The sequence below is a fragment of the Stenella coeruleoalba genome, assembly GCF_951394435.1.
Source record: "Stenella coeruleoalba genome assembly, chromosome: 2".
NCBI lineage: Eukaryota > Metazoa > Chordata > Mammalia > Artiodactyla > Delphinidae > Stenella > Stenella coeruleoalba.
This window is the reverse complement of record NC_137147.1, coordinates 37,695,924-37,718,602: the sequence shown is the minus strand read 5'-3', so window position 1 is coordinate 37,718,602 and position 22,679 is coordinate 37,695,924. Positions and strand designations below refer to the sequence as shown.

Sequence of the window (22,679 nt, the reverse complement as noted above, 5' to 3'; positions counted from 1 at the left end):
AGGCCTCAGAATGTGATTCAACTTGCCAACAAGAGAGAAACAATTCCCTGTGTGGTCTGAGCAGAACGTATCATAATGAAAAAATTGCTTCCTGATCCTTTTGGAGTAATGTTTATAGTTTATAAATAAAATAGTAAGTAACTAATATTAATTAGCTAAGTATTTAATATGCACTAAGCCCTGTGTTACTTTGCTATCTTCTCTGAGCCTCATATTATCTCTGGTGATAGGTATCTTCATTTAACAGCAGAGAAAATTGGAAGTCAGAGAAGTAATCAGTCCAATGTCACAGGACCAGAAAGTGACAGAATTGGGATTCAAATCTGTCAGCTCAAATGTTACCTCCTCGGGAGGCCAAACCAAACCACCCTGATTAAATTGACCACCCTTTCAAAACCTGTTTATTTTCTCTATAGTTATTAGCCGATCTGTTTATTCACTTGTCCATTGCTTGCCTCACTCTAGAATGTACAGTTCATGAAGGCAAGGTTCTTTCTGTCTCATTTATTCTTATGTCTCCAATGCCTGGAATTAGCCTACAACACAACAGACACCCAGAAATGTCTACTGAATGACTGAGTGAATGAACGACATCCAAGAGTCCCACAGTTTTAACCACTTCTCTACACTGAAGTTAGTACCCCATGTAAACAGTCAGGATAATTTTCTATGTTGAAATTTAATCCTCCAACAACCTAAGCATCATGAGCATACATTCAAAAATAGTGTATTGGCTTTGTTTAAAAGTTGTAAAACAACTTTATTCTTCTAGGAAAAAAAATTTCAAAAGCTTTTGCTTCCAGCCAAATTTCAAACTTGTGAGTTGAGTGATTTCACTACGTAAAAATTGTTTTCCTAATTATACTAAGGATCTGTTTTATCTGTTTGTTGGATGCTATATCCTAGAGGCAAAAAGAAAAATTTAATTACCTAAAGTATGTACTGTATAACTTTTTTTCCAAGTAACTAGATTAACAATGAGGAAAACAATAAGTCAATAATCTCCTTAATGTATGCCAGGTGCAAACTTTCTAAAAATTGTGAATGAGGTTTGTAAAATGCAACCATTCATTTGCTAGAAAGCATACTAACTTTCAGCCAGTAAGAAATGTAGTGAACATATATATAAATAACTGGGCACTTTATACCTGTTATAAGAGGAGTTATTAGGAGAAAAGTGGCTGTGCTCCCTCTCCTCAAGCCTCCTCTCTGCTCATATTGGATAAGTTTGCACTGTGAGCCTTAAGAGCTTCTTTCCTCCACTAAAATGAATTTCATATGACATTTACAATAGTTCAGGCTGGTAAATAAGAGCTTTAAGAATTTTCAATAGTAAACATGTTTTTAACCAAACTTTTCACAAGAGACAGAGAGTGAATGTTAAATCTTAAGTGTCAATATTAGGCATAAACTTTGCCGTAGAGGTTGTACTCTGTTTATTTCGTTCACTTACCCTCCTGATAACTCTCCCCACCAAGTCCTTCCCTTTAGATAAACTGAACTGTAGGCTGTAGATAGGCTGTAGATAAAAGCCATTTCCTCTCAAGTTAGCAAAGATGGAGAAATCCTCATTGTCATCCTCAGAATAATGGCTTTTAACCTATTTGAAAACCAAGGAAATTTTCATCCCTATCATCCTCAGACAATATACCCAGATCTTTCCAACTCCCTTCATAGATATTTGACCTATTCTTTCCCCATTTTTAATGGGCAACTTCTCATGAATTCCTTTCAACTTTCATTGCAGATCTGTGGGCAGCACACAGTAAGTAGCTTTTGTAATTTTTTGGTAGTAATGGATATCTCGTCAACATGGTTAGGTGCAGTCCTAACAGGATGTAGAAATCTAGACTAAATAATCTTTTTGATCACCTCTATCTTTGTTTTCGTTTTTGTTTTTGCGGTACACGGGCCTCTCACTGCTGTGGCCTCTCCCGTTGCGGAGCACAGGCTCCAGACGCGCAGGCTCAGCGGCCATGGCTCACGGGCCCAGCCGCTCCGCAGCATGTGGGATCTTCCCGGACCAGGGCACGAACCCGTGTCCCCTGCATCGGCAGACAGACTCTCAACCACTGCGCCATCAGGGAAGCCCTGTTTTTGTTTTATTTTTTTGTTTGTTTTCTTTTGTTTTTTTCTATTTTTTGGCCTCACTGCAAGGCATGCAGTATCTTAGTTCCCGAAATGCGATTGAACCGGCACCCCCTGCAGTGGAAGCAAGGTGTCTTTACCACTGGACTGCCAGGGAAGTCCCTATTTTTGTTTGTCTGGGGTTCTTTTCTTTGTTATTAGGGAAATAATGTGTCCTTCGGTTGACACATTCTTTGGTATTGTAGGAGACATTTTTGTCCCTGTGGACCATATTTTAGAGCACTGGATACTCTATCATTGTAACAGATATGTTACTCTTACTAGGATTTAGTATGTAGTATATTACAAATCATCCTGAGGCATTTTTAGGCTTCATTCACTTTCTACCAGTGAACACATTAAAAGCTTTTTTAGGGTAGCGTACATCAGACAAACATCCTATTTAACAACCTCACCAATTACCACAGATTGAACTCCCGTTTCACAAAAGACATTCTGTTCCAGGGTAATCTAGATTTTTCTGGACACAGGAAGAAATCTTCAGCTCTGAGCTACAAACAAACCCTGAAGTACCTACAAGAGATCATGAGTTATTTTGGACCCTACCACATCATCAATTAATCTTACTTCACATTGTGTTTATTTATATATGTGGGTCCTCAAGTGATTTCCAAAATTTCTATTGATATCCAAGTGTGGGAATTTATGATGGTGGGGAAGGAGTGAAAGGGGGTTGGGAATTAGATTAATAGACGCATAGCTTTCAATGCATCCACACAACATTTGGAAAAACACATTTTATTTGTGTTCAATGTCACAAGGAGCTGCTAAACCCATCATTGTTTTCTTATCTGATATCACTGCTTCAGCTTCCCTATCTTTTACCTTGTCGCCAACAGTTTAGAAGCCTGTTCCCGTGAAATGAGGAAGAGAAGTTCTATTCCACTGACAGAGACACTTAGCTCTACTTTTACAGCCAACATCTGGTTACTCCCACAAACCCTGAAAATCACTCAAAGCCTAGAGAAAAAGAGCACCAGGTGAAGCATTTTGAAGATGAGAAGGATCAACCCACAGAATGACCCATTTGTCCATTAAAAATTGTTAGCATTATTCTATTTCTTTGTAAATGGGCATCAACAACCTTTGAACAGAGTAACTGAAAATGGTGACTTTAGAGGACTTAATGCACATTTTATTTCTTTTCATGGTTCTTAAAAATCAATAACCATCTATTGAAAGATATATGACATACTCAAAAAAGAGCCTCATAGAGATTGTTTTAGTTCTTATTTAGTCTCTTCATATTCTCCTACTTTTTTTTAAAAGGCCCTAAACTTTCTTTGGTATGTGCATTCAAAGTTTTTCCTCCCCTTCTGAAGTACCTCCATCTGGTGAATTCTACAGGAAAGGGAATGCCCATCTTCTAAGAGAGAGGCAGTGGTATATTAACTTGACAAGCAGCTCCTGATAAGCCAAACTTCATGCTAATACTATTTAAATTTTATCCTTTATTAAGGAAAAAATACTTAAGAAATATTTAAATGGTATATGTGATCATCATAGAAATTCAGTTATGGAAATTACACCCTGATGCAAAAGGAACGAGGAAGACCTGTGTATTTCTTCCTTGGTGAATTAATCAGTGATTCAGAAGGAATAATGCCAAGCCTACCCCTGAGCAATGTCTGAAATCTATGGAAGGAGAAAATAAAGTAAAATTTTTCTCTGTGATTCTTCAATGACAAGGTTCTTTCAGCCCCAAATCCTCGGTAATTTTTCCACTAGGATCCATTAGGATCCTTTCTACAGTGATCTTGCTCTATTAATCTCCAAGTTTCTCCTTTTTTTTCTCATTTTAATATCAAGTCACAGAGACAAAAAGATTCTTGTATTCTAGGGATGAAGACTAGCACAGGAAACTCCTATTCCCTGGAATGCCTGACTAGGTAACTCCACCTCACTCCCCAAGAGAGGTGCTGTTTGCAAACAGGACCCCCCTGGAGTCCTGTTCCGTTAGATCAGAGTGGGCCCATAGCATGAGACAGCTGGATGATCTTAGCAAAGATCCAAAGGTTCTTGAATTATAGAAGATTGTGGTTTTAACTAGACTTCCCAAATGCCTTCTTTCTTTATACACATTATGGCTCAATGGCTAAAGCTGTAGAAATTCAAACAGCAGAACTAGAATTTTGTACTAAAGAATCTGGCATTATGCCCTATCTCTAAATATTTATATTGTTGTGCTCAGTCTCTTGAGGCAATGAGATCCTCAAAGCTTTCCTACTCCCCCTCCTCTGTTGTCTCTCAGCTGTGTGAATACCTCCCATAAAATAGCTGCTTTTCACTGTTTACAATAGCCAAGAAATGGAAGCAACCTAAATGTCCATCGACAGATGAATGGATAAAGAAGATATTGTACAGGGCTTCCCTGGTGGCACAGAGGTCGAGAGTCCGCCTGCCGATGCAGGGGACACGGGTTCGTGCCCCGGTCTGGGAAGATCCCACATGCCGCGGAGTGGCTGGGCCCGTGAGCCATGGCCGCCAAGCCTGCGCGTCCGGAGCCTGTGCTCTGCAACAGGAGAGGCCGCAACAGGGAGAGGCCCGCGTACCGCAAAAAAAAAAAAAAGATATGGTACAATGGAATAGTACTCAGCCATAAAAAAAAGAATGGAATAATGCCATTTGCAGCAACATGGATGGACCTAGAGATTATCATATTAAGTGAAGTCAGAAAGAGAAAGATACCATATGATATCACTTATATGTGGAATCTTAAAAAAATGATACAAATGAATTTATTTACAAAGCAGAATTAGACTCACAGACACAGAAAACAAGTTTATGGTTACCAAAGGGGAAAGAGGTGAGTCAGGGATAAATTAGAAGATTGGGATTAACATCTACACACTACTATATATAAAATAGATAAACAACAAGGTCCTGCTATATGGCACAGGGAACCAGGGAACTATACTCCATATCTTGTAATAATCCAGAAGGGAAAAAAATCTGAAAAGAATATATATATATGAATCACTTTAATCAACTATACTTCAATTACAACTTTAATTAATTTTTAAAATAGCTGCTTTTATCCCTTTCTGCCAGGCTGCTCCTCCCAGTGAGGCAAACCTCTATCCCCCTATCTCACTTGGACTTATAGTAAGTACCAGGTCATAAGCGCTGATTTTATTTCCAACACCAGAGAATGGTGATAAAGGATGTAACACCTTTTCCAGTGTCAGGAACACAAACTGATGCCCCAGGGATGAAAATTGCATTATATTATACATCTCTCATGGACATGCCTAAAGAGATCATCTTAAACTTCAAAATGAGGGATTTAGTCTAGACAGGTTCAAGTATGACATTGTTGTACAACTTCCAAAGTAATTTTGGCATCTTCCCCTTCAAAGAATCTGAGATTATTTCACTGTGAATGAACCCACTTCATAAAGGGAGCAGCCTGATGTTGTGTTGGGTCCAAAGGTCAAGAGAACAAAGGCAAAGAAATGCAACTACTTTAAAAGATGTTTTATTTCTTGCTCACCTCCCCTCTGTATATCTGGAGAACACAAAGGAGGTAGGGAGAGGAGAAGGAAGGATGTAGACTAGTTCCTCCTGCTCTGAGCTCATCTATCATTGTTGAATGACAAGTGACAAGAATGAAGAAGAGTAGAACTTAGGGCTTGTGGGTAGATGAGTGGACCTTAGGTTTGATTCTCACAGAATTCACAGCTAAAAGCCATTTGTGAAGATTCCATCTTGGAGGCACTTCCAGGTCTTATTCACGCTGTTGGGTAATAGTGAAAAATAGGAAATTATGGTGAGCCATCTGGACTATTGCTAGAGCAGGACCTATCAGTGTAAGGAAGAGATCCTACAGTCCTGTTGTCTCTAAGGCCCCACTGCATCTTCTCTGCGCAGAACTCCCAGCATTGACAGATGCTCTTCCTCAGTGTTACAGATCATCTCCAACCAAGTTCTGCATTTACGCGTGACATTTTTAACAGCGGCCCTACTCTGCTATCATCCTAAGTGATCCACAGAAGGGCACAGAAAAGGGAGGGAAGGGCGGGGACATTCAGTGTGTTGCTTATTGCCCAAAAGCCTCATTCTATCATGCCCAGATCAGTGTTTTCCTTGCAAGAAGGTCACTATCTGCAGAGTTTCATAGGAAAGTTGTGAGATATTCATAGAAGGTAACTTCCATACTATTTTATCAGCTCAGTGCTGGCAGCAATGGTTTCGATATGAGCATTCTAATCTTTAATTTCATGGACACCTCTGGAAGACTAAAACAAGCGCCATCCAATTCACTGTTGATTGACTGTGTGTGTTTGAAAGAGATACAGAGAGACAGAGACAGAGAAGCCCCAACTCTCTTGGTAGAGAAAGAGAAAGAAAGATATATATTGATCTACTCCTCAGGTATGGCCCCTATACAACTCTGCTTTTCCAGATTAGTGTTCAATCTCATCCCTACAAGATGACTTCAACCTGCTTTATTTGTTTTTAAGAAAAAATGGTCTTATCCATAAAAGCCCTTTAAAAGTTTCTATAATCTCATTTCATAGTCCAATTTTTCTCTACCCTGAGAGTCTCTAAAAATACTTGTTAAGCAAATTATTACTCTCTCCAACTCTCTCCAACGTGTAATTTTACATTGAAACAAGGTATCTAGGAAGTAACCTGTCTTCTTGATAACACAATATTATAGAGGTCCCTAGACAACTAATCTGTATTAGCCAAACATCCTCAACAAATTATAAATTATATAATGTACATGAAAGCATTTTGTGTGCTGGAGAACACTATCAAATGTTATTGTTGCTTAATAGTAATAAATCACTTTATTTATTAAACACTCCATGAGTGTAGAATGACATAAAATGTAATTAGACACAAAGTACAGCAAAAGCATGAAAAAGGAACACATCCTCCTTCTCCAGGACTGCATCTCTAAGAATGCAGTTAGCCCTTATTTGTTCCTTCACACATGCATAAGCCATATGGATGCATGAGTGCCAGAAATAGGGCTCAGAACCAGAGGTCTCTGTTTTGCGCCCTGTAACTCGTGCACACAGCCTGCTTGTTCCTTTTATGGATGGAAATGCCTCAGAACTGTTGGCATTATCTCAGTAGCAGGTGTGGGGAGGGGCTGGTCTCCATAGCCCAGATCACCCAGCTGCAGTACCAGAAGAACTGTTTCTAACCAAGCATGTAAATCCATTCTTATGACCTTAAAAAGACTCACAATAAGAACATTGGGATATTAAAACACTCTATTCTAAAGACATAATTGTAATTGTACTGTTTACTGTTGATAATATACCTCAAACAATTTATTGCCTACTGAAAAATCAGGGCCTACTTCATATCAAATTCACAGAGTAGGTAATAAGCTCAATTAGTCCCTACTGGGACAGATCCAGAAGTTTGCTGTTTGGAAGATTTTGTTTGTATTTTTCCTGACTTCCCTAGCATTCTCTGACTTCTGAAGTTAATGCTCACCCTTATCCCACACCCCCAGGCTGGGGACCCCTCGCTAACTCCCAGGCTTGTTCCTCAGCTCCTCAACCCCATCACAATTTTGGAAGTGACTGAGGTCAATCTTCAAGGAAGAGCATTTTTCCCAATTGCATCCAACTATCACTTAACCTCTATCATTTATACAACTATCATTTATACATTTTTAAGGTATAGTTGGAGGTTGATGGAGGAGAAAAATTTATCCTTGGAACAATATAAATTACCTCTAGCTTTCCAGGAGAGGGCTGTATTTGCCACCAAAGAAAAGAAGATAAATAATTAACTTGTAATAATCTCATCCCTATCCCCAAAAATATTGAAATCTTTTACTTCTCAAGCAATTTCATCTCTAAAATGTCTATTGAGAGTCTGTGAAAATCAATCTAATATTTTGATGTTTACTTCTATAAAAATAATAGTATTTCATTGGGACTTCTGACATGACCATTATTACATAAATCCAGTTTTCTCCTCTTCCTGAAACCATCCAAAAGAAAAACTGGAAAGCAAAAATACAAACTATATTTTCAGTAAAACTAGGACATAGATTCCAAAATATTTTGAAAAGGGCACCAAAAACAGCAGAATTCACAGAAGAAACAAAGGAAGGAAATAGAAGCTGAGGAGACAGAGCCCAGTCATGATGGGTCTCAAAAACTGCCAACAAAAATATAATTTTTGAAGGTAAGGGACATATCTGGAAGGGAAAAGAACTATATCCCATGTATATAAAACAGTGCAGAAAAGAGAATAATTTGAAGGTTTTAGAAGACTGCATACATCCAATTCAGATCATAGAAGCCAAGGACCTCATGAAGAGTCATACAGATAAAGCCATGTACAAGAGAGGTTTATTCCAAGTATTTAAGAGTAGATCAAGATTAGAAAATTTATTAATAAAATTTATCATATTAATAGGTCTAAGGAGAAAAGTAGTATTATCACCTTCATGGAGATTGAAAAAGCATTATAAAATTTAATAATGAAAATTTGATTAAAATAACAACAATAAAATAGGGAATTGATGATATGATAGCCTCCAAAGATGACCACGCTCATTTTCCCTTCCTCTATAAATATGTCACTCTTCCATCAAGAGGTGGAGTTTATTCCTCAACCCTTGAATCTTAACTGGTCCTATGAGTATCTTGACCAAGAGAGTGAAGAAAAATTGATTTTCTGGTATACCAGAGCCCAGGATTTCCTTCCTCTTAGAACTTAGGTGTCAATGCTATGAAGCTAAGCTATATGGAAAGACCACAATGAGAAGAACTAAGGTACTCTGGTCCATAGGCCCGGCTGAGCTCCCAGACAAATCAACATGTGAATGAGTCATCTTGGAAGCTTCAACCTAGTCAAGCCCCCAGACAACTGCAGCCCAAAATGACATATTATTAAGCAGAAAAACTGCCCAGCCAAGCCCAGTCAACCCATCGAAACATGAGATAATGAAATAAGTATTGTTTTAAGTCACTAAATTTTGGTATAGCTGTTTATGCAACAATAGACAACTTAAACACATGGGTATTTTGTTTATAAAAATCTATCTTAGTCAAAAAGCCAGGGTAATGCTTAATGGGAAAAAGCTATAAATATTTCCAACAAAGTCAGGAATGAAGCAAGGGTTCCCATACTAACATTATTACTTAACATTTTATAGAAAGTACAAGATGATGCACTTGGATAAGAGAAAAGTATTAGAGGTATTTTTTTAAACTTACTCTCTCCCCTCCATTCATTCTACTCTCTTTGCTGTTCCTTGAAAGGAAGTTTCCCCTTTAGAGTTTTTGTTCTTGCTGTTCCCACTGCCTGGCACTTCCGTTCCCAAAAGCCATATGACTGGCTTGCTCACTTCCTTCAGGAATCCACTCAAATGTCACTTTATCAACAAGGCCTTCCCCAGTCACACTATATAATAATGAACTACTCTCCACTTATCCTGCTTTATTTTTCTGTAGCATTTGTCACCACCTAATATATTGCATGCATATATACATGCACTCACATACTACCTTTCTTTATCATCTAGCTATTAAGGTGATAGGCCATATCTCTGGCATTTAGAAGAATGCTTGGCACTCAGTAAACATCTTCTGAGTGAACAAATGTATGTTTACAAAGATACAGTGCCTTCACTTTCTAGTTTTTCTTTAATATGTTGGTTCTTCCTTAATTCCAACAATTATTTGTATCCATCTCTATCTTTTCCCTCAGATTTTATGGGTCCTTTATAGAAAATATTAGATTATACTTATGCATAAGCACAGAAAAACTGACCAGTTCCATAATTCAGTGAATCCAACTATCTTGCTGTGTAATATTAACAGCTAGTCAAATAAATCAAAATTACTTTCTTTATAACATGCTGTGCTTAAACTATTATTTTTCCTGGTTATGTGGGCAAAGAACTAGTCAGGCTTTTGAAAAATTCCATCTTAAAATTATGTTGCATAGCCATGTTAGGAATGGACACACTCACATGTAGAGTAATCAAGAAGATGTGCTTTGGACCAAGCAGCCCTAAATTAGACACTCAGCTGTGTCATTCAGTGGTAGTTTGATCCTCACCAAGTCACTTAAACTCTCTAAGCCAGTTTCTTCATTTGTAAAATGAGGATATAAAAAGATATATTTCACCTAGGAAATACGAAGATTAAGTAAACCAATGTATCAATATATACAATGTTTAGTAAATGTCAGTGGCTTTTCTATTGTTGTTTTTGTTCATGTGTGAGAGATACCTGGCCCAGCTTCTTTGTCCTTATGTAACACCTGACCTCAGAGACTGTATTTTCCCTATTGTTAGTTTCCAACACCCAGGGAAAAGTAAACAACACAAAAGCCCATAGAGTAATCCAACATAGATTAATGTTGGTTGGTTTGGTTCATAAGACACTGAAATGAGCTAAGGAGTTATGGAGTATACATATATGAAGATCTCTTCATAAAGAGAACAGACAATCATGGTACTTGTGTGGTTAGGACACTAACATGTCTGAGACAGTTATGAAATGACTTACTGGGGTCCCTTCTAGACCTACATGTTATTTTTCGTGGTAAAGCCTCCCCACACTGTGGGTTTTGTCAAATCATTTTCAACTACAGAATCATTAGTGCCACCCTCAAGTAAATTCTTGCATTCTTGTGTATTCAGGCATACTTTCCTCCTTTCTGACACTTGAAAAGATTACTTTTCACAAGTCTTGTTGAATTTAAATTCAGGGTAGGAAAAGCTGTCTTCCTTCCCCAAAACTACACTTTGCTGATACAATAACTCAAGGAGGATTTGAACAACAGCACTAGGGAGAAATGTATGTTGGGGTGCCTGGGAAGTAGGCAATAGGAAAAAAAAAAACACAATTTATTTCTTAGAGCCACTTCACTAAAGGAACTTTGCCAGAATATGGAGACTACAGCTGATGCAGAGTTGCCCCTGCAGGAAGCTCTTCACTGCACAGTCTATATTCAAACACAGTAAACCATAGTTGGATTAAAATTAAGTCAGATTATCACGTTTCTCGTACAACATTGAGAGGCAATAATATATAAAACATGATTCCTATAAATATAACAGTTATATAAACACCGATATTTTTCAATTAGTGAGTCTGAACCATTTGGTTAAGTGATTAAACAGTTATCATCTTGACCCATTTTCACAGTGGAGTTTACTCCCAACCCCAGCTGAAGGATGGGGAAACAGTGAAATTCTCGGACCTGTCATCTGTCAGGAAAGACATATTTTCATGAGTTTTCTTAACTCTTCAAAAGCTGAGGCCAGTAGCCAAAGAATAGGTGAACCATTCAAAGTTGAGGAAAATGTGAAGATCATGAAAAGTGGCATATAAAAAAGCAATGGGAAAGTTACCAGGGAATAAAAAAAAATAGGGTGCTTTGTATTCTTATACAGCAGTCAAGAGCATGGCTTTTGAGCTAGTACAGAGTGAAATATGAAATAAGAAATTTCTGGCCTAACTCTTAATTTCCTCACTTATAAAGGAGTTAAATACCTATCTCATGGATGTGTTGTAAGGAATAAATAAACTGAAATACACAAAGCCTCTAACAAGTGTTCAATGCATGAAAATATCATTATATATTGTTGTGATAATTTAAAAGTAGCATCATTACTGAAAAAGTATGTATCTGTATCTGACCTCTTATACAGCTGTAAGCAATTTTACCTTCTCTAGAACTCTACAGACTGGGGAGGGAGATAGTCTCAAAGGATTTATTTTTCTTGCCTCATTGCTCTGGCGAGGACTTCCAACACTCTGTTGAATAAAAGTGGTGAGAGTGTCTTATTCCTGATCTTAGAGGAAAAGCTTTCAGCTCTTCATCACTGAGTATTATGTTCGCCAAGGGCTTGTCATATATGGCCTTTATTATGTTGAGTTACATTCCCACTATGCCCATTTTGTTGAGAGCTTTTATCATAAATGGATGTTGAATCTTTTCAAATGCTTTTGCTGCATCTATTGAGATGATCATATGATTTTTATACTTCATTTTGTTAATGTGGTGTATCACATTGATTGATTTGCAGGTATTGAACCATCCTTGCATCTCTGGGATAAATCCCACCTGATTATGGTGTATGATCCTTTTTATGCATTGCTGAATTCAGTTTCTTAATATTTTGGTGAGGAGTTTTGCATGTATGTTCTTCAGAGATATTCCTGTAATTTTCTTTTCTTGTGTTGTCCTTGTCTGGTTTTGGTATCAGGATAATGTTACCCTAATCAAATGAGTTTGGAAGTGTTCCTTCCTCTTCTATTTTTTGGAAGAGATAACTTTTCTTTGTTTAACCACACTTTCTCTTATAAGCCCCAAACCAGCATTCCCAACCATTTGCTAAACATATCCACGGAAGAATGATGACATGTTAAAGAAATCAGTTCCCTTTCTTTTGATTTTAGAATATCTAAAAACCAGTAAACTCAGACACATTGTGCTCCCAAAATACTATTATGTTTCCTGCCAAATTCATTCTGTCCGATCTAAATCTCCTGGGGTTTCTATATTAATATGAAAGTATTCACCGCTTTGGTAACTATCTCTTTACTAATATACTAAACTAAGTTCTTAGGCTGCTTCTTTTGTGATTCTAAATTGTCAAAAGTCATATCAAAACTATTACTAGTTCCAGAATGTGATGTATTCCACAAGAAAACTGTCTTGGACTCTTTTTAAAACATCAATAACATAGCAAGGGGGAGAAAAAGATGAACAGACCCCTCTAGATTAAATGCGAAGTTTTAATCTGATTGGATCCTGATTTTGTACCAAAAAAAAGCTATTGAAGTATTCGTGGACAATTAAGGAAACTGTAATATGGAATAATTTAGATTATATTAGGAAATAATGTCAATATTCTTGGGTATAATAACAATATTGTGGTTCTGTAGAAGAATGTCCTTTTTTAGGAAATGCCGCTAAAGTAGTTATGGGTCAAATGTCACCATGTCTGCAATTCACTTTCAAAGGGTTCAGAGGGAAAAAATTATGTACGTAAGAGACAAAGCATATGTGGCAAAATGATAACATTGTTAAATCTAGGTGGAGGGTAGAAGGTGTTCACATCATCCTTTCAACTTTTTAGTATGTTTCAAATTTTTTGAAATAAAAAATTGAGAAAAAATCCTCTTTAAAGGAAGATTTTTTTTTTAAATGGTAATTGTGCCCTGTGCTACAACACACACTTTTTCAAACTGAGATGGTCATTTGGTTTTAGAAATAAGTAAGTCTTTTGTTAGAATTGATGGCAGTGCTTGTCTCTGATTATTAACTTTGGAACTGTGCTGAAATCAGAAGGTTAAATTCTCTAATCCTACTTTAGAACCTACCAAAAGACTTGAGGTTAGAATTATTTTCTCCCAGAGAGGAAATATCAAAATGCAAATGGATGACTTTCCTTAATAAATACTTTTTTTCACTTGGATAAATATTTCCCCAAGAGAAAAATGTGCATGTGGGACACATGGAAGAAATTCTCCTTTGTAAATACATTTCTTCATTTTTTCAATGTTCTAAAAGCTAAACACAGCACTCACAAGGAATTTAAACTGTTTCTGCATTTTTCTACAGATCTATACATCAAATCTCCCCTTCTACATCCTTTGTTCTGACTCCAGAAAGCCATACATGCAAACACATACACACACACACACACACACACACACACACACACACACGAGTGGGAAACTATTTCAATAGACTTAGAGTAGACAAAAGAGGGTGTTTCGTGAGATATACTTTGCCTATAGAGATTAAGAGAAAATATGAGCAAGAGAAAAAAATCAGAGTTTCTCTATTATTAAACAGCTCAGCACTAGCAGGAAACAAGATGACATAACCTAGAAAGCATGATCTGACAAAACATTGACCAGCTCAGTTTAATCTCATGAGAAAAAAAATTTTAAACTTAAAAAGAATAATTTTCTTTTGTTTCCCAAGTACTCCACACAACAGTTGGAACAGTTTTAATGTCAGATCAGTATCGGTCTCCGGAAAAATTTAATTTTAAGCATTAAAACACATCTTCTCTTGAGAGTCATTATTATTTCTTAAATCCTCCTCATTTCCCTCTTAGGCCAATAGCACGAGAGCGGTGCATAACATGGCATTCTGTTAGCCACTCGTCAAAAACTCCAATTACGCACCTGTTAATCTTCAGTTTAATTATGCCTCCAAGGGGTAATTTCTTGTTCCATTTTCCAAAGGGTATCTAAATGTGGTAGAAACAAGAAACATAACTGAGAAATGCTGATGAAAATGTAGGTATACATTTTGTAAGTTCGATTTTATTGCGAATTTCTACTGTATTTGAAGGTTAGACCGCATTAATTGATGTGTATCATTGGACGATCTCCATCACTCCTGTTCTTGTTATCACAGCACAGTGAGATCAAGGGATTTTTCACATGCTTCTTATTCTTTAGGAAGTACAACTTAGGTGTGAAAGGAATTTTCCTTGCCACTTCAGCCTGGCTGTTCTCCCACCCTTCTCTGTCCTGCTGGTCCTGCAGCCGCCAAGAATTGGCAAGCTTCAGACCATATTCAACTCATTTCAGATTTATTCTAACGCGTTCACCTCTTGGCCTTGGTTTCCACCAGCAGTAGATCGTGGCCCAACATGGCAAATCTTTCATGTAGAGAAAAAATTTTCCTTGATAACTCATAAGTGAGAGATGAGGGGGGGGGAATTGTAGATTTCAGGTATATTTAGAACACTGTCAAATCCATCTTAGAAATGTTATTAAATGTAACTCCAATATGTTGCTTGCTTGTTTCTTTGTTTCCCTCAGGCACAGGGAAAAAATACAGTTCAGGCCAGACCACTTTTAGGAAGCTGTGGAAATTGTTAAAGAAATAGTCATTATCAGCATAGTATAAAATTAACTTTTCAAAAATCAGGGTCGGGGAAAGTCTTGAGCTGTGTACTTTTAGTTATGCTTAGGATGATAATACAGTCGGCATAGAATTCATGGGACACTGCTCATGCTTCAGGAACTGTGATGAAGACTTTGATATATATCAGTACATTTTCATGGTGATCCTGGGAGGTAACTGTGATTTCTCCATTTCTGGAGATGAGGATGATGCAACACAATTAAGAAACGTGCCCCTGGTCACATCACACATAAGCAAGCAGCAGAGTTGATACTTCATTCCATACTCATAACCATAAATCCACATCACCTTGTCACACCGTAGGCTGGGTGCTAGGCAAATCAGGAGCCTAAATTCAGCCCATGATCTTTCTAGGTGCTTACATACTGATGAGCATAATTTATTCAAATGAATAACAAATCATTTTAAAGTGGAAATAAAAATGAGAATTCTTCAACAAAGGTGACCCATGTTACCAGAAAAACTTGGGGGTAGTAGCCTCATAGACTTTCCGTGGTTCCCATGTCATTCTAAGAACATTAGAATCAGCAAGTCCAAATACTGATACTTTCATTGACTCTTTGGGGAAATTTAAATGGCTTCAAGTTGTTTCTGAAAGTTGCTTTGAATAGAACTATAAATTTTGTTGTCAGAACCTGACCTGACTAACCCTCTGCACTTGCCAAGGGCTTCTTCTCTATTTCAGGGGTTAAGAGAGTCAGCTCAGAGTGCCTTGGCTGTAATTTTGTGATGGTCACTGCCATTTACCTGCAGGACAGGGAAACATGAAAGCAGACTTCTCTCAAGATGAGCAGGGTAGGGGAAAGAGAGGTTTCTTTAATAAGTGTGTATGATATTTTCTGGAATTAAGGACAGTGAAAAGGGGAGACTATCAAGCAAGTCAACTCTATGCTAAAAGACCAGAGATGAAATTCTGAACAACTAAAATAGAAACCTTTGTGACTACCCGAATCTCTCCAGTCCTCAGGAGCAATGTCTCTGACTTGCATTTCCTTTATAAAGAGTCACAGAATTTTATATTTTATTCTGTATGGTAAATACTCTGTAAATATGTTAGAATGATAAGATGAATAATTTATAATATTGAAAATAGGGCCTTTGAGAAAACCCTAAAGGAGTTGGGTTTGGTTAATAGGAAGAAGCAAAGGCTGGGAGGCGACTCATGGTTAAACAAAAATATAAAAAGTTTTAATAATAAGAGTATGTGTATGAAATCTTGCCAATTGTGACAACATGGATGGACCTTGAAGGCATTATGCTAAGTGAAATAAGTCAGAGAGAGAAAGGCAAATATCATATGGTCTCACTTATATGTGGAATCTAAAAATAACCAAATTCATAGACACAGAAAACAGATTGATGGTTGTGGGGGACTAAGGGTTGGGGGGTGAAGGAAGTCAAAAGGTACAAACTTCCAGCTATAAAATGAATAAGTCCTGGGGATGTTACGTATGCATAGCGACTCTAGTTAACAATAATGTTTTGCATATTTGAAAGCTGCTAGAAGACTCGATATTAAAAGCCCTCATCATAAGAAAAAAAAAGTTACATACATACATACACAGTTTTTTTGTAACTATGTATGGTGACAGACGTTAACTAGACTTATTGTGGTGATCACTTCACAATATATACAAATATCTAATCATTATGTTGCAAACCTGAAACTAACATAATGTATGTCAATTATACATAAATATTTAAATATTTAAATAAATAAAAACCAATAGAGTCCCTTTTTAAAAAAAAGGAAAAGAGTATGTGAATACACTTTCTGGAATAGTCTAAGCATAGTTGTGTTTAAAAGAAAGAAACTAAAAATCCCTTTCTTTTCTTTTTTACAAATTTATTTTATTTATTTTTAGCTGCACAGGGTCTTCGTTGCTGCGCGCAGGCTTTTTCTAGTTGTGGTGAGCAGGGGCTACTCTTTGTTGTGGTGCGTGGGCTTCTCACCATGGTGCACGGGCTCTAGGTGTGCAGGCTTCAGTAGTTGCGGGACACAGGCTCAGTAGTTGTGGCTCGCAGGCTCTAGAGCAAAGGCTCAGTAGTTGTGGCTCACAGGCTTTGTTGCTCCGTGGCATGTGGGATCTTCCCAGACCAGGGCTCGAACCCCTGTCCCATGCATTGGCAGGCAGATTCTTAACCGCTGCGCCACCAGGGAAGTCCCCAAATCCCATTCTTTTCTAAGGTATATGTTTATTATTGTCATCCAAACCATTAAGTACTTTTTGGCATGAAATATTACTACATTAGTGGCTATGTGGAGCAATTTGGACAGAAATCTTACCCTTTCCTTTAGGAATTATAGCTTAATTCCTGCAAAGCCTGTTACAGCAACAATATAAAAAATACTTGTTGGTTGATTGATCTCAGAGGGGAAAAAAAATGATATGGATAAAGATGCAGAAGCCTCCAGGCAGCAGAAGAGAAATAGTGAGTAAATAGAAAGATACTGGAATATTTACATTGAGTATGTGGCAGAAGCAGTGAGGGACAGAATAGATGATCCATGCCCAGCACAAGCTGTCAAGAAAAACAATCAAGCCCACAAACTATAGGACCATCTTATAATCATCTTGTTATTAAGTTTCACAGTGGATACTCCATAAACACCTACTGGCTTTATAGAACAAGTAAAAACGTAATGAAATCAAGTTGTGCCAGGATTTTCTGCCTTGTAATAGATTATTCAAGGAAAATTATTCAACTCATTTAATGTAACTAAGACATTTGTAACCAGAATCCACTGTTTTCATTTTCTCATTTCTGATAATGGTTCCATGATATGAAAATTCTATTTTGCTAAGAATGTGTTCAACAGCAGACTAAGTATCTCAAGATTTTGATTTCAAATTCAATGATTTCAATTTCAAATCCATGGCCAGTCCTCTCCCAATATTTCACTTGCTTTCTTCCCAGAGCACTTGTGAGAAATAATGACTAATATAATATAAAGTATAGATATCAAAGACATTGCTCAGGAAAGTTCCTTTGAAGTTATTATCAGTTCTAGAGTATCTCACAAAACTCTTCTCAGAGATAAGTTGAGCACAGCGGGGGAAGATGGGGGGCACTATACATGTGTTTGTTCCATGGTCCTTGGAGATATACATGTTTTTAACGTGGATTTGAAGCAGTGAGTCAAAAATGCAATGCCATCCTACTAGTATTAATCATCTCTCCTCTAAGCTTTCTGGGAAAGCAAAGACCAAAAAATTTTGCTTCCTCCCTAGTCTTTGATACAGCCATAAATATACAAGAGAAAGAAGGAAAGAAGAGATTTCTAATCCCATCAATGACTTGCCAGCTCTCTTTTTCTTTCTTTTTTTTTCTTGCCTTTTTTCCCCCATGCATGGATCACATTTTCCTGTTTCTTTGCATGTCTCATAATATTTTATTAAAAACAGGCCATTTTATCTTCTTTTCCATTATGGTTTATCACAGGATGTTAAATATAGTTCCCCGTGCTATACATTAGGACCTTGTTGTTTATCCATTCTAAATGTAATAGTTTGCATCTACCAACCCCAAACTCCCAGTCCATCCCTCTCCCTCCCCACTCCCTTGAAAAAAAACTGGACATTTTAGGTGACATATTATAGCAACTGTAGGTACTGATTTCCCTCCCCCACTCTGGGGCTTGTTATTTTTGTTGTTTGTTTTGTGAGTTGGGTGGATTATTTTAGGGCAGTCTATTTCCCCTTCTGTGGGCAGCCTCTGACGTCACTCCACCGAGGTCAATGCATTGGCATGTGTATGATCATCCTTGGATGAGAATGGATTTTGCAGGGCTTTCTTTTCCTGATTTCTCTATTAGCTGACTACCCCTGTTGATACCCCAAGTTGCTGCTAGCCGCCACTCACTGATGGCTGATTGCACTATTGTTTTTGATAACACCTTGGTACCTAAATTTTTCCACAGCCTGACCCAATAAATTTGGTCCCCTTTGCAGGGGTTGTCTTTGGGGAGACTCTTTAAGGTCTGTTTCAACCCTCTAGTTCTCTCCTTAATTGTCTCTTTCTCTGGTTCGCCCTGTTAAACTTCTAGGTCGTGTACTCTATAGCTTGTTTCCCACACAGAGCTACCAGCCTCCTCTTAATTGCTCACAACCAAGATCCCAGTTGTTTTCCACAACAACCTTAGGCATGAACTTCCCCATTCTCTGTTCCAAATAAAGTCAGTTACCTTAAGCAGAGTAGTGCTCTTTGCTCTTTAATATTCCAATCCCTCCATGCAAAGTTTCTGTGCCTTTGCACTGGAATTGCAGCCAAGACGGTGGCCCGCTTCTCCCAGAGTGATACCCCTGGCCTATGAGTGAAGCTCTGAGTGGGGACAGTAGACCCTCATCTCGATTTGTTCCTCCTGGTCTGGAGTCTTTGCCCTGTAAGTGAGCTTGGGCAGAAGCATTTAAGATTCAATATTCTCAGCCTACTGTCCCTGGATGAGAGTTTCTTTTCTGAGTGGGAGATGTGTCAGAAAAGGAGACAGGTTCTCTTGGCTACGTGCGTCTGGAGCAGTGCTTCTGCAAGATGGAACTACAGGCTGGGGATGAGAAGTGCTGGTGGCCTGCCCCTCCCAGAGTGAAACCACATCCCCAGATGGGGAACAAGGTGGAGAGAGAGCCCTGCCTGCTTGGCTGCACATGCCTGGATAGTTTTATGTTTTAAACAAATGCTTGTTCCCCCTGTCTCTGGGCACACATTCAGAAGAATGACTTGCCAGTAGTTTTTGGTGACTTCAAGGGAAGATTTAGGATTTATTGACATGACGGAAAGAAAGTACAAGCCAAAGACACTCACATTAACTACCTTTATGTGCTTTCTGCAGCTTTGCAGATGACAGGGACATCGATATCCAGTTAACTTTGCAGAGCAGTTAGTTATGCTGTTGACAGCCGAAGAGGAAAAGTGCAGGCTGGAAACACTGTGGGGGGAAGGGGGATGTAGGGGAGTACATCCAACAATGGCAAGTGGAAAATTCCTTTGAAGTTCTATGTTTTATCTTTAATCTCCTTATGAATTTGGTGTTCATAAAATATCCTTCTTTGTTTTAATGTGAAAACGAAGTGTTGTTATTTGGTTGTTTTGGGAGAGTTGATGTTGCGGAAAGAAGTTCCCCTTTTCTCTTTGTGCCTCATTAACTCAAATACAGTTTGGGAAGACTGGTCTTATGGAAAGGCACATATTAGCAATCACAATAAGTTTCTTTGCCATAATTCTCCTTAAATAAGCCAGTCCCCACTCCCATTTTATGAGAAAAAGACATAAGCTCTTATCCAAACTAAACACAACTATCCACAGACCTATGTAAGCAGTTATGTCGTACGGTTATACAAAGGAGATAACTCAGAGACGTAAAATGAAATAACCACCATTATTTGCTACATGCAGTATTTTTATATAAATGAAACACTCTAACAAACAGTTCAAAAATAAAGGTTCATTTTCTATTGAGTTTTACAGTTCAAATCGATAGAGGGTATATACTGTGTCGACCCCATCACGAAATACAAGGAACCCACCAGATTCCAGGGGGCATGGGAATGTATATTGTGGGCATCAAGATATTCAAAACGATAGGGTGGCCAAATGGAGAACTATAGTACTTGTACCTTCTATTTTTTTTTATTTATTTAAACAAAAAACACATTAAAGAAAAACTCCCAAGGGAAAAAAGTGATAACATACACCTTCAGGCTCTCTCAACTCCCAATCTGAATAAGCCCCTCTAAAAGCCAAGGAAAGAAAAGTATTTCTCCCCTGTTATGTCTCGAGGTAACCCAGATGGCATCATTAACTGTTCTCTCAATTGGACTGATCCACCAATGAGCACCAAGGCTAGATCCTCCTATCCCCCTGCCCTGCACAATGACACGCTGGCTTGAAACTTGGTATTTCTGAAGCGCCAGCAAAGGATTTGACCCAATGACCCACATTATATTTTGCCTAAAAGGTAAGGATAGCCTGAGGAGTAGTGCCATGAAACAGCCCCTCAGCAATTGAGGAAGGCTTAGCTCATGGCTCCTTTAAACATGATGTAGGGAACATGTTAACTACTCTGGAGAGCTGATCTTTTGAATTAGGCTGTGAGAGCCATACACTCTTCCCCAAGACAAAAGGCCGTCATTTCCATAGTTGCACAAAGGGCACTATCTCTGATGTGATGCTAAAAGAGCAGCATCATGACCAGCACCTTTTACAGGTGAACTCCTACAACTGACTATCAATTGAGTAACAGCACCTATTCCTACTCAGAACATGTATTAATACAGCATTCATTTCCGAAACAGATACTTCTATTAATTTCTCTCTTCCTCGGTGTCATCATCTCTAAGATGGGGATGGTAGAGCCCTGATTTCATCGGTCTGGGGGGAGGCACATGTGCAGTGGATGTGCTCATAAGAGGTGCTTGGCAGTTTGTACATTGCAAGAAGGCAATAAATTTGAGCTATGATTGCTATTATTGTTGTTGTTTGTGAAAACATTAGGGACGTTATCAAACCAAAGTAATGCCTGATGGAGAATGAGCAGCTTTGGAAATTAATAACGGCTTCTTTATTTGGAACAGCTGCCAAACCTCAAGTAATATAATATCAGTGAGATAGGTAGATATATGTTATCTTTAATCCTTAAAATTCCACAAAGGTATTAAGATCCCAATTTCAAAAACAAGGAAACTGAAACTCAAATATATTCATTTGCCCAAGGTTTTACAGCTAGTCATCATATAATTAGCTAGTTTGTTATTGCTAGTATTCGTTTGTTACAGCTAGTTGTTAGTTTGTAGAGCTAGCTAGTTACCAACTAAACTGTAGTAGTTTGTTTGTAACTGTTATAGCAAACTCCAACAATTCGTTGGCTATTCACAAAAGCGTATTTCCAGCTCACTAAAATCCAAAATCAGTGTTTCTAATCTGCAGGCATTTCTCTTTCATGTGCAGATTCAGAGATCCAGATTCTTTCCCTTCTGAGCAGCATTGCTCCTCTTTTATGGCCGAGGTCACTCAGTCACACATACAGCAAAGGAGGCTGAGAAATGTAGTCTACTTATGTGTCCAGAAAAAAGAAAAAAACAGATTTGGTGAGCAGTTAGGAAGTCTCTGCTACACGCTTTGAAGTCAACAAAACTTGGTTTGAATCCTGGCTCCACGATTGACTAACTATATGATCAGGAACAAGTTACTTAAACTCTCTGAGTTTCTTCATTTGTAAAATGAGGATTACAACATCTTCATGTGGTTGGTTGTGAGGATAAGTAAGAAAATAATAATAACAAACATCCAACATTCCTTAAGGGCCAGGTCACATCCTCATTATCTCATATAATTTTCCCAATCCACCTATAAAGTAGAAAGTATTATTACCATCTCTGTTTTACAGACTGAGGTTGTAGTAGATGAGGTACAAAAATCACCAATGATCGTTCACGTCCCCTTGTATCCACATCCTGTACAATGTGATTTTGCAGTAACTGTCATCAAAAGACGGATCCCTACCCATGAATCTGGTCTGGCCTTGTGACTCACTTCAGCCAACAGAATGTGGCAAAAGTGACACTGCCAATTGTCAGCCTAGACTACTAGCTATTTTGGACCCCCTGCAACAACAACAGCAATTAAAACAAAATCTGCCCAAGATCATA

The 22,679-nt window shown here is 38.0% G+C and overlaps 2 protein-coding genes across 3 annotated transcripts in view; one reads left to right on the top strand and one right to left on the bottom strand.

The window, feature by feature from the left end:
* The window catches only part of KCNH5 (potassium voltage-gated channel subfamily H member 5), a gene marked incomplete at both ends in the record, with an annotated part of 574,893 nt that overhangs the window by 493,148 nt on the left and 59,066 nt on the right, over window positions 1-22,679 (bottom strand). The window contains one exon of one of the 2 annotated variants that reach the window (XR_013827023.1): window positions 14,286-14,350. The exons of the other annotated variant lie outside the window; for it this stretch is intronic. The remainder of the gene's footprint in view (window positions 1-14,285; window positions 14,351-22,679) is intronic. 2 annotated transcript variants of the gene reach the window in all.
* Window positions 1-22,679, top strand: part of RHOJ (ras homolog family member J) — an 82,484-nt gene that overhangs the window by 12,994 nt on the left and 46,811 nt on the right. The window lies entirely within an intron of this gene.